The 11,960-nt window shown below is 36.7% G+C and overlaps 1 long non-coding RNA gene across 2 annotated transcripts; it reads left to right on the top strand.

Moving 5' to 3' along the window:
• The first annotated feature begins 5,011 nt into the window (after window positions 1-5,011).
• LOC127106587 (uncharacterized) lies at window positions 5,012-7,325 on the top strand. Of its 2 annotated transcripts, none has more exons than XR_007795424.1 (2): window positions 5,012-5,360; window positions 5,960-7,325. It is a non-coding gene; the product is annotated as an uncharacterized LOC127106587 (long non-coding RNA). The 2 variants fall into 2 exon arrangements; XR_007795423.1 differs by having other exon boundaries at window positions 5,942-7,325.
• Window positions 7,326-11,960: the final 4,635 nt, after the last annotated feature.

Below are 11,960 nucleotides of genomic sequence, written 5' to 3'. Positions count from 1 at the left end.
GTTTCTTCAATGGAAAGAGAAGAAAACATCAATTAGTAGTATAGGAACTGGGTTCTGGGAAATGAAGATGGTGATGGAGGTTTTACCAATGAAACCTTCGATACTCAGGAATAATACCAGGCCATATATGAGTAATGAAAAGCTAGCATAGAAGGCGTCCCAACTCCCACTATTGGAAAACACAGTGGCTTTCTCGAACAAGAACTTTGACAGAAGGCCCTGGGTGTTACCCTTAACTTGGAGACTGGACTTAATCAAATCCTTCTTCATGTGCAATGCTTGTGCTATCTCGGCAGAATCAGGGAAGTTATCTTCATTCATGTAAGGCGCTTGGTTCTTAATTGGAAACTGGATCAAGTGAGCAACTGTCAAGGTAGTAATAAGGGAAATTTTCCCAAGTATCGATCTTAAGGACTGCTTAACGATACAAAGTTATGGTTCTAGATTAGTTAAACAAAAGCTTTGGGGGTTTTGGATTGTTGGTTTGAAAAATAGAAATTAAAATGAAACATACAGTAAATAAAGCAATTGAACAAATTAAAAGATATTATGAGTGAACATGCTATGGGATGTGTATGATTGGATTCATCAACAACAATAACTTGCCCTTGCAACAACTTAATTCAATAATACTAATTATCGGTTCTTAATGGTGTTTACTCCTAAGTCCTTAGTGAAAAAATCTTTAATCATTCAAATTGATCGATATGTCCATGGTGAATTACAGATGAAATTAAGCATTATTTTAATCAAGAATATTTCGGTTTCCACATGGTATCCCTAGGCCTAGGTGATATCTACTATGAGTTACTCATAATTAAGCGTTAACAATGGAGATCCATCCAAAAAATTAACCACATATCAAACTCAATTTGTCCAAAAGAGAAAACATAAAGTACAAATTGCAAGTAAATCAAATATCATCAAATCAAAGTCATTACAAGGTTAAAAATTAGAATCGTATCATAAATCTGAATCAGGGATACCCCTTAGCATTGGGGGGTTTAGCTACTTATAACAGTAAATAAAAATAAAACAGATAGTATAGACATTACAAATTAATGAAAGAAAAGAGGTCTTCAATCACTAAAGTTCATGAAACTGTTGGTCTACCATGAATTCTTCAGTGCTCCAGCTTTCAAAACGCGTTATCTCTACTCAAAAATTGTCCAACCATTGGAAATTCACGTTTTTCCAGCTAAATAGACAAACTCTTGGCTTTCTCAATTATGGGTCGTGTCATATGCGTATGTCCTTCACCTATACGCGTATGGGTCATTTTTTCACTACCTCATATGTGTATGGCCCATGGTAGGGCATATGGCCTAGCTGGAGCGATATGCATAAGGCTGTAATCGCGTACGAGGGTTCCTAGCTGAGTGGCCTCATACGCGTATGGGCCATCCCATACGCGTATGGGCATAAGCTTGAAAAATCCCCCTTTCCTAGTGAAACTAGCGGGAACATACCTGAACATATTGCATGCTCGAACATACAACAGAGTCGCCATCGAACATTATTTATTCCCGAAGGAAAGGGGAAACATCGATAAAACCCGAGGGAAAGAGATATGATGGGTAAGGAAATACGTTATGCAAGGGGAAGATATTATCACCCCTTACATCCATGGTACTCCATGGGAACCGTTTTGATTGTTCTCGCTCGAATAGGTGTGATATCTAAAGATTACTCACGAAAGAATAAAGGGAAAAGAAAGTAATAAATATAGTTCTCGGTGAGGATTGGGGACCTCATGTCTACGTATCCTTATAGTGCAATAAGGAATTCAGAGCTCCGTAGCTCATAGAACTAGTGGTGGCAGGTGAAGAGTGTGATACAAGGTATGGTTTGAACCAAAGAAAAATGTCGTTTGAACTCCAACAAAGGGAAGAAATATGAACCCAAGAGTAAAACTGGTATGAACTAACAAGTGAGGGGCCTACGACATGATATCACTATATTGGAATAACCACAAAAAAAGGAATTAAGTGTTTGGTTTTACAGCACAAACAACTCTTGGTTCACAAGGGGACACAAGATGGAGCTTAAATGGATAGCGTATTTGGCTCAAAGTAAAAATATATGACATGAAGTGAATAAAGGTAAAATATGAATGTATCATGGAAATGAACGAAATGAAGTGTCTAAAGTCACATAATCGAATATTTTGGTCACAAGTGACTGGAAAAGTATACTTTGAAACCAAAGGTAAAGGTGTATTGGAATCCATAGGAGAAATGGAATTTGTACCATATATGACAGGTGGCACAAACCACAAGTGATGGGTCTAAGACATGGTATCACTGCATGGTTGGGCTAAAAAAGAAGGAGTTAAATGTTTGGGTTCAAGCCAAACAACTCTAGATACAAACATGGACTTTTCATTAGGCGTCCTAAAAGGATATATATGGAATTCCAAAGAAAATTGTATTTCGGTTTCAAAGAAATAATATGTCACTGAGGTGAACGGTTTAATTATTTAAGGTAGGTAATGGATTATGAAAGATACAGATGGTGTCCTAAGGCGGGAGGAGGAATAATGAAAATTATGCTCGCCAAGAATTCGCATCCTCGTGCCTACGTATTCTCACTGTGCAATGAGAAAATCAGAGCAATCGTAGTTCGTGGAACTACGAAAACAAAGGAAAGAAACAAAGAAGTGTTCGTCTAAGCAACAAGGACTGACAAGACAAACAACTAAAGGAGTGTGATTAAAGTGATAAATAATGTAACTTGTACCAATAGAATGGTAACATGGGAATCCATAAAGGCAAATTGGCTTTGAATCAAAGGGTAACAGACAGACCAACAAGTGAGGGGCCCGAGGTATGGTATCACTACAGTGGAATGATCGAAAACAAAGATAATTAAATGTATGTCAATAAGCCAAACAACCCTTGATACAAAGGTGGACATTGATTAGGGCGTCCTAAAAGGGTGAGTATGGAACCCAAAATTAAGTATTGATTGGCACCAGGAAAAATATATCACTTGTCGGGGAATAAACAATTTGAAATCAAAGGAGAATGGTATCTTAGATCCATGAAGGAATAAACTCTGAACCGAAGAGTAAAACTGGTATGAACCAACAACTGAGGGGCCCGAGGCATGGTATCACTATATTGTAATAACCAAAAATAAAGGAATTAAATGTATGACAATAAGCCAAACAACTCTTGGTTCACAAGGCGGACTATGATTAGGTCGTCTTAAAAGGATGTGAATAAAATCCAAGAAAAAGTGATATTTAATCTCAAAAAGATGGTATTGATTAAATCAATGAAGAATGGATAATAAATAAGGTAGCTCGCAGAGATTCTGGATTCACCTGCCTACGTATCCTTATAGTGTAATAAGGAAATCAGAGCTTTCATAGTTCAACCTACTAGGGCTGAAAGCAAGATGATTTATGAAGCAAAAAAAGATGATTGATTGAATAGAATATGAAGAGACATGATAGTTGATTGATAAGAATCACACTAAAGTCTATGAATAAGGGTGAATGCTTTGAATAGCTAGGGATTACGCCCCATACGCAAAGTCACTCTAGACAAGGGTAGGAGAAACTTCGTCTCATCATTCCTTATTACTTAAGGCTCATGACGCATGATACTTCTCATAACTGACAAGTTATTGGAGAAGAGTCTTCATTGTTGCTCCTTATGTTGATGTTGCTTTGTATGAAGAAGACTAAGTAGTTTATTCGATTCGTATTGCACTAAAGTCTATGAATAAGGGAAAATGCTTTGAATAGCTAGGGCCTACGCCCCGTATGCAAAGTCGCTCTAGACAAGGATAGGAGAAACTCCGTCTCATCATTCCTTATTACTTAAGGCTCGTTTCATTCAATTTGAATCATATTTACCAAGTGTTGACCTTTGATTTATCTTATATAATTTGTTGCTTAGTATGACTGAGGATATCTTGATTGAGAGTCTAACTTGAGGCTTCGAGCTCCACAGCTGACAGGGAAAGTCTTATGAAGTGACCAAGGGTCTTTTGGCTACTCCAATTAGACTATGGGTTTATACAAGGTCAAAAGATTTAGTTGATCAAAATTACTTTTGATCAACTTGAGTCGAGGGTTTTGATTTGATTTTGAGAACTAGGTTAATCCTAATCTAATGGTTAGAATTATTCACAAGCTAATCCTAAGGGAACATGTAATAGTTAGTCAAAAAACTTGATTAAAATTCTATGTCAAAATTAATCCTAGGGGATCATGCAATTATATGACTAAAAATAGCAAAATAAACCCCTAAGGGGAAAAATGGTCATACCACAAAATATTGATATTTGAATTAAATCTAACAATGAAAAGTCTAAATACACTCAATTAAATCTATTCTAACTAAATCCAATTTTTTTCTAGAAATTCTCAACCTAATCAAAATCTAAGTCTAATAAAACTAAAATTATAATTAAACCAATTATCCTACACCAAACAAGATTTAATCCTAATTAAACCTAGTTAGTTGTAGCATTCTAAAAACTCATTCAATTAAATCCTAAAATATCTAATTAATTCTAACAATCCTAATTAAAATTCTAAAATCTATTAATCCTAAAATTCTAATTAACCTAATATTCCAATTATTCCCTAAATCTTAATTAACCTAATCAACTTGATTAACCTAGATTAATCCTAATTAGAACCTAATTAAAAAAGCTAAAAACAATTAAATGCCAAACAAATGTTAAGAGGAAATAATATACAATAAAAGAATGGGTCAGGGGGTATTATTCCTGAGTTGGAGGTGCATGAAGGAATCAAAATGAGCTTCATGAGAGAAGCCCACTCAAACAGCAGGATTTTGGTATGTGTAACAAAAAAATGCAATGGGCCAAGGGGCCTAAGGCCCGAATTCTAGTCCTCTGTACAGGGGGAGGTGCGGACTGAAACACAGGGTGTGGATATGAAAACATTGGGCTTGGACATGACTCAAGCCCAACCCACCAGGGTCAACAAAATTTTAAAATGGTTAAAACATGCCATTCCCTTCCATTTGTCTCGTCGGCCCTCTGTCACGGGCCACTGTGCTGGAAAACGCTTTTGGCGGCGGTGGCCACCAAAATGCAAGTTGGAGCTACCAAAATGACCATCCTCTCGCACACTAACTGGATTCTTAAATAATTTCAATGAAAACAATCCTCCACACCTCTAACCGAATCAAAGAACCTCAAGAACCCTAATGTTGCTTCTTCAAATTAAATCCCCACTACAGCGATTCAAAGCCCTTGGTATAAGGGCTTTGAACCCTCTCATCATACTCTACACGGTGGTAACGATTATTAAATAAAAATAAGAAGTTCTTCATGGTGCCTTACCGAAATGGTGAGGAATAAGAGTCTACTTCCAGGTAATGGTTTCAACTACTCACTCCTATATTGGCTGTGAATTCCTCTTCTTCTCCTTCTTCTGAATCCGAGAGTGGTGGACTAAGGGAGTTTGGATTGATGAGGAGGCTTAGCACAAGCTAATTGAAGCTCTGATAAATAGCTTCAACGGCTTCTGATCAGTGTGTGTATGTAAGGTTTAGAGAGAGAAAGAGAAAATTCAAAGAGTGCAGAATATGGTGGCTCAATCCAAATGTCCTCAAAATGGTGATGGAGAATGAATTATATAGGAGTGAGGTTTGAAGTCAGCTTTCCTTAGGATTTTGTTATGATTAGGTTTGGAATCAGCTTAGGCGTTAGTTGTGATGAACTCAGTGAGTTCAATATGTTAACTCATTGAGTGGGCAGTTAGTTGGATTCACTTGTTAGTTAGGCTTTGAGGAGAAGTGTTTGATTGGTGAGTTGCCATAACTAAAAATATTGTTAGCTGTTAGACTTAATTCCAATTAGTGAGAAACTGCCAATTATTGCTTGGTTAGTTAGTTGGTTGTACACTAATGCATTTTGTTGATTGGCTAGGCCTGAACTTGATACCTTGTTGTAGGCTTTGTTGTTGGTGCAGGTGGATCCTTTTCCAAATCTGTCATGGCCTGCTTGTGCTCATTTATCAATTAAGTTATTGCATAATTGTGATTGGCATGACAATGATGATTGGTATGACATGGCTATGCAGCTTGTCATAGGGTCATAACAGGTCTTCCATAAGGAGCTTGTACATTAGATGTCTTGATGATGCAATGTTGTGAGGCAAGTTGTTAAGTGCTATATGATTTGTGTTGCTGAATGTTGCCATGCATGATGTGAGCTACGTATTGCTGTTGTGGGTTTTTGTTGTGCACCTGTTATAGTTGGTATTTTGATGTTAGATTATTATAAATGTATGGTATGCTTGTTTGGTTTTTTTGCTCTGCACCACTGCCATTTTTGCATGTCTACTTGAGTCCATTACAACTTTGACAGGTGTATGTGTATGGTCTTGGTTCCTGTTACAACTTAATGGCCTTGTATTTTGATGGTAACACTTGCATTTGACAGACCAAATTTAAAAAAAAAACCTTTGCTTCACTGGTTGGTATCATACAGTAGCAATGGTCATGGAGCCAGAAGTGCAAATCTGTCCATTTTGGTTTAGACCTGGTTCAATGTTAGTGATTGTAGGCTTGTGAAAACTGGATGCAGTATGTGATGACTGTTGCTCCATTGCATTAATATAATGTGAATATCTTGGCCTGCTCATGCTTCCTATCATGTGTCTGTTAGATCCATGGTTATACATTTCTATGTTAGGTTCAGTTTGTGTGTAACTTTGCCTTCAGTTTGGTTTCTGATCCTTGCATTGGTTTGACTGATGGTTTGTTATGCTTGAAGTGTAAGAAATGCATGCAATGAGGTGGTTGGCTCAAATTCCAGTATTCAAACTCTGCCATGGACTGATTCTTTTCTTTTGTATGTGACTTTTACTGCTACTGACTGGTGTATGAATGAACACGGGTGACAATCTATTGCTAACCCAGGGACCATGTGTGATACTGCTTTGGATATGTTCCTATTGGAGATGCCTTCATTTGCTGGTTTCCCATGGTGTTGCAGGATGGTGGAACGGATAATGAAAGGACCTTGTTGTTGATGATGCATAAAGGGCAGTATTCTGCCTTGGTTTAATTCCAATCATGTGGCAATGGTGTCATGGTGTAACCCTCTCCATTTAAGCTCTTATGCTCTTATGCTGGATTGTTCTGATGTTAGCTTAGGAATTATTAACTTAAAATGTACTTAGAATGTAATTTACCTTTTGCCATGGTTACAAATAGCATGGTTATGGATGGTTTCATTATGTCATGTATCTTGATTTGTAAAATGGGAGTTTTGTAACCTTTCATTAGAAATGTTGAATTTGGAACTTCATGAATGGATATTGGCTTTGAGAACTTGGTTAATGTATGTATTTGTTAGTCATGACCATGGTGTGAATGGTTAAACAAGACATGTAACCAAAGATGACACCAGGTTGAATTTGAAACAAAAGATCAAATGGTGCATCAAGAATCAACATGGAAACCTTGGGACTAGGATTAGGGTTAAAGAAATTAGGGTTTAGGATGGAAAAAGAGTTAAGTTGACTTTGGTCAAAGTTGACCAAAAAGTCAACTATTGACCAAAGTCAACATTTGGTCCACATGTATTTTTTGGCATTTTGTATATAATGAATAATTCGTGTATAATAAATGAATGGGATTGACCAATTGAATGAAAATGAATTGATTTATCATATGAACATGTTATTTGAAATGATTTGAATTTGGACTTGAATGATCATGTGATAAAATGGACTTAATGAACGAGCTTGTACATGCTTGAAATGGCTTTGAATAAAATCTCATCAAAAACCATAGATGACACATGCGAGAAAACCATAAAGTCTTAAGCAACGCCAAAGGAATGAAAAGTACTAAGACAAAAACAAAACCATGGTATAAACAAAGGTATCATGATCATGATCAGATGAATGAATGGAAGTAGATGAGGTTTGTAAGGTCAAGATCTTGGGCTAGCACCAAGAGACTCAAGCCCAAATGAATGGAACCAAAACCAAGGCCATGACATGAATGAGAAGATAAGTGAAGCACACAACAACTGTAACTAGGGTTAGAAGGCCCACCAATGAAAATGAGATCACATTAGGGTTTAGATGACCCAAGGTATGCCATAATGAAGTTTTTTGATTCCAAGATCAAGAAATTAGGGTTTTGGATGTCACCAGATGGAGAGTCAAGCCACAAGGCCCATTAGAACCATACCCTCCTTGATTAGGGTTTCATTGAGGCGTGCCCTTCAAACAAGGCCTTTGAATCAATCAAGATGCTTCACAAGAAAGTTCTCCAATTTATGAGCCCCCATTAGGGTTTTGATAGCCAAGACAAGGCCCAGAGAAGCCCCATAGGATCCCATCATCATATCATCAAGAACTAGGGTTTGGAACCCTTGAGGAGTGCTTTGATGGAACCTTGTTAAGTCCATATCTCCAAAATCATACAATTAGGGTTTCACATCCCCTATGCTTTGATGAATAGCCAAGCCATACTTTGGAAGTTTGATCTACAGACAAACCCTAGCTTCACAAGCCAAGAGCTTTGAATCTATAGTGATCCATTAATGGATGAATGATACATATGAATGAGTTATGAATGAATGCAAATGATCCCCAAGTCAAGTGGTTGGATGTAAAGATGAAAAGGGGGGTAAATTTTGGGGTACAACACCTAGTGATACGCATATCCTAGGGGGTCTGACTGAGTGGCCATACGCATATGAGAACCCTTATGTGTATGGGCAGGAGATGTGCAATTTTCTCTTTTTTTCTCCTGCTCATGCATTATCTTATGATTTCTTCTCCGATCAAGCTCCTATTTACTCTTCAGACCTGTTAACACATGAAACACTACCTCAAGCGTGCAAAATAACTCTGAATCACTAAAACTTTAGCTTATCAAATCATGATAAAAATCTTCCAAAATAAGCTTAACTATTGCCCAAACTCACAACAATTCACCTGCTTTTGGTATTCAAATGACATTAAAACTAACATAAATGGTGAATTATCAGTGACAACCGTCACCTATATGAAAGGCTACACGTCTGTGTGTTAAAGGAGGCTGACGCCCAACAGCGGAATGACGGACCGACCTCCAGGGTCTTTTTGTGTGATGACAAGCGAGGGGAAGTGGTAATGGATGGAGTAAAGGGATGACAGGTTGGTCATCATCCTCATGACAGTTGTCATGGCTCTAGAACAGACCGTCATAGTCTGGGCGGTCATTTTTGACGTGTCGATTCAAAATTTCGTTATTGTTTCTGAAACCAATAATTATTTAATATCGATTTATGATTTTGACGCGTTAGGACGGGAATTGATATGCTCTAAACATTGTCGAATGAGTAAATGATTAATTGTTGACTAATTATTATGATTATTGATGATTAATTATGTGGAGAGTACATAATCGTTGTTTATTATGGTGGTAGTTTCGAAGGGGAAACTGCGTTGTTGCTATATTTCATGTTGTATATGGTTCGAATGGGGATCATAAACATGTTGTTGTTATTGTTGCATAAATTGTATGACATACATCATTTGTTTCACTGTTGTGAAAGACGCGAGTTACGAGTCTAGAAGGGTGGACAACTAACTTGTTCTGAGTCGAGAAGGGTGGAGTTAAGGTTTAAAACGGTGAACTTGGTTTGTATGAAGAACCATCGTTGATTGGTACCACATGCATACTGTCGATGTCGTGAGTCACATTTCATGCATATGGATATATTATGATGGAAAAGGTGTGAAATCGTAATGGTGTGGTTTTTGCATTGAATGTGTGATGTATTATGTGTTTATCTACCCTCACATTCTTTAAGCCATTTTATATCAAAGTTTATTCTCATCCCTTTTCTTTATATGGTCCACCATGGATCTCTTGCAGATAACCAGGAGTAGAGTTTTGTTTCTGTAAGTGAAAGATATCTTCTTGGAGCTTACCTTTGTTTATTTATCGTGCTATTGTATTTTAGTGGTTTAGTGCTCTGATCTTGTAACATCGGGGACGAGACACTTTTGTCATGTTTTGAGTTGGTGTCGAATTGTGATTTTAAATTTTAATACTTTATTTGAGAGGTTCAATTTGAAGTTGTTATTATGTTAATTTCTGCTACATGTTGTTAAATGTTTTTGAAAGTTTTATTGGTCGGTTGTTGAGGTGACACCTTAAATTGTCGAGTGATTGTTTTTATATAAGTTTCGAGGTTTAGGGTTTTACACTTTGCCTACTTTAACTATTTTACCAATGAAGTAAGCTCATCAAGTGTCTTTTCTAGATTGTTGTTGGAAGTAGAAAAAACTTGAATCTCATTCACTCATATTGTCAATAGCGTTTAATTACTTCTTATTATGAACTGTTGAGATTTAAGTGACATATTCTAAATTAAATCTTTTTTCGCTTCTGAGGTCTTATCAACAAGTGCTCATCCACTAGAAATATCTAAGATATTTCTATCCATAGGTAGCAGACCTTCGTAGATATATTGGATGAGTATTTGATCACTAATCGGGTTGAGGACAGTTATAGACTAGTTTCTTGAATCTCTCTTAGTAGTCATTCAAAGATTCTTTGTCAAATTTCCTAATGGCACATATTTCTTTTCAGATCGAAGTAGCTATTGAGGCAGGAAAAAATTTCTATGTACACTTTCTTCATATCATTCTAGCTTGTAACATAATTTTGTTCAAGGTAGTAGAACCAATATATCACAGCACCTTGGAGTGAGAATGGAAAGGCTATCAGCTTTATATGATCTCCAATGACTCCCTCGGGCTTCACTTGTGTAAAACATACTACGTGGAATTTCTTCAAGTGCTTATGAGGATCCTCACATGTAAGACCACTAAACTTTGGCAACAACTGTATCAAACCTGATTTAAGTTCAAACGGTACAGTCAATTCAGGATATTCAATACACAATGCATGATTAGTGACATCAAGTGCAACAAGTTCTCTTAAAGTTATTTGAGGTTCAACCATATTATTGTAGCGGTGTATTCGTCACTTTATGATTTATTGATTAAATCAAAAGCAAAGTATACAAAGAATCGAGTCGCCACCGCACTTTTATTTATCCAAAGGAATGGCTAAAAAGCGAACAAAAGCCTAAGAAGTTTTACACATAGAAAACTAATGAAAAGATCAGAGATCTGGGTAAGGGGTTAATTACGCAATGGGAAGGTGTTAGGCACCCAAAACGTCCTAGGTACTCCTAGGGAGCCCTTTTCGCAACTTGTTGTATGAAATGTTATTTGTTTATGAAATATTTATTGTGCAAACATGATTGAAGAGATGAGAAAAGGATATACAAGTTATTATTTTTGTGTTTGAACGGATGAACCTGTTGCCTACGTACCTTTCCATGGAAGGTAAGGATCAAAACGCCGTAGTTCGGCTAAAAGATTTCCAAAATATGAGTGGGTTCATTTTAAACAAAAGCCCTAAGATCTTTCGTTATCCACGGGAGAAAACTCAACCTTATACAAACAACAAGTCCACCACGTGAGAAAAGCTTCAACTTGCTAGTGAGGGGTTAACCCTATAATAAGCAAGGAAGTCTTACAATTCAATCACTAAGGACAAAAGGTGAGATTAACATCAACCAACTAGGATAAATCAAACCTATGGCTAATGTATGAAAGCTTATCAAGAATGGACAAAGCCACAAAACAATTGAGTGAGTGAAATTAACCAATTAGGATTATTCACAAAAAGATGGTCAAAGTATGATTAGAATTCAATTTAAAAGAAGTATTATGAAATGAAGTTTGAAAAATCAGAGGCTTAAGGCCTAAGTTTCTAATTTGAAAAATAAATGAAGATGTTTGCACAATATTTTTCAAGTTTGTATTAACATGCAAATGGAGGTTTAAAGAAACAAAAGGTGGGAGGGTTAAGGGATGCAAAACTTCTTAGATGTTCGCCTCTTGAGATCATATGTAGATGATTCAAGTGATTCCTTTAGAATAGGCA

This window comes from Lathyrus oleraceus, chromosome 7 (genome assembly GCF_024323335.1).
Source record: "Lathyrus oleraceus cultivar Zhongwan6 chromosome 7, CAAS_Psat_ZW6_1.0, whole genome shotgun sequence".
NCBI classification, from domain to species: domain Eukaryota; kingdom Viridiplantae; phylum Streptophyta; class Magnoliopsida; order Fabales; family Fabaceae; genus Lathyrus; species Lathyrus oleraceus.
The sequence above is the reverse complement of the archived record's forward strand: the minus strand, read 5'-3'. Positions and strand labels throughout refer to the sequence as shown.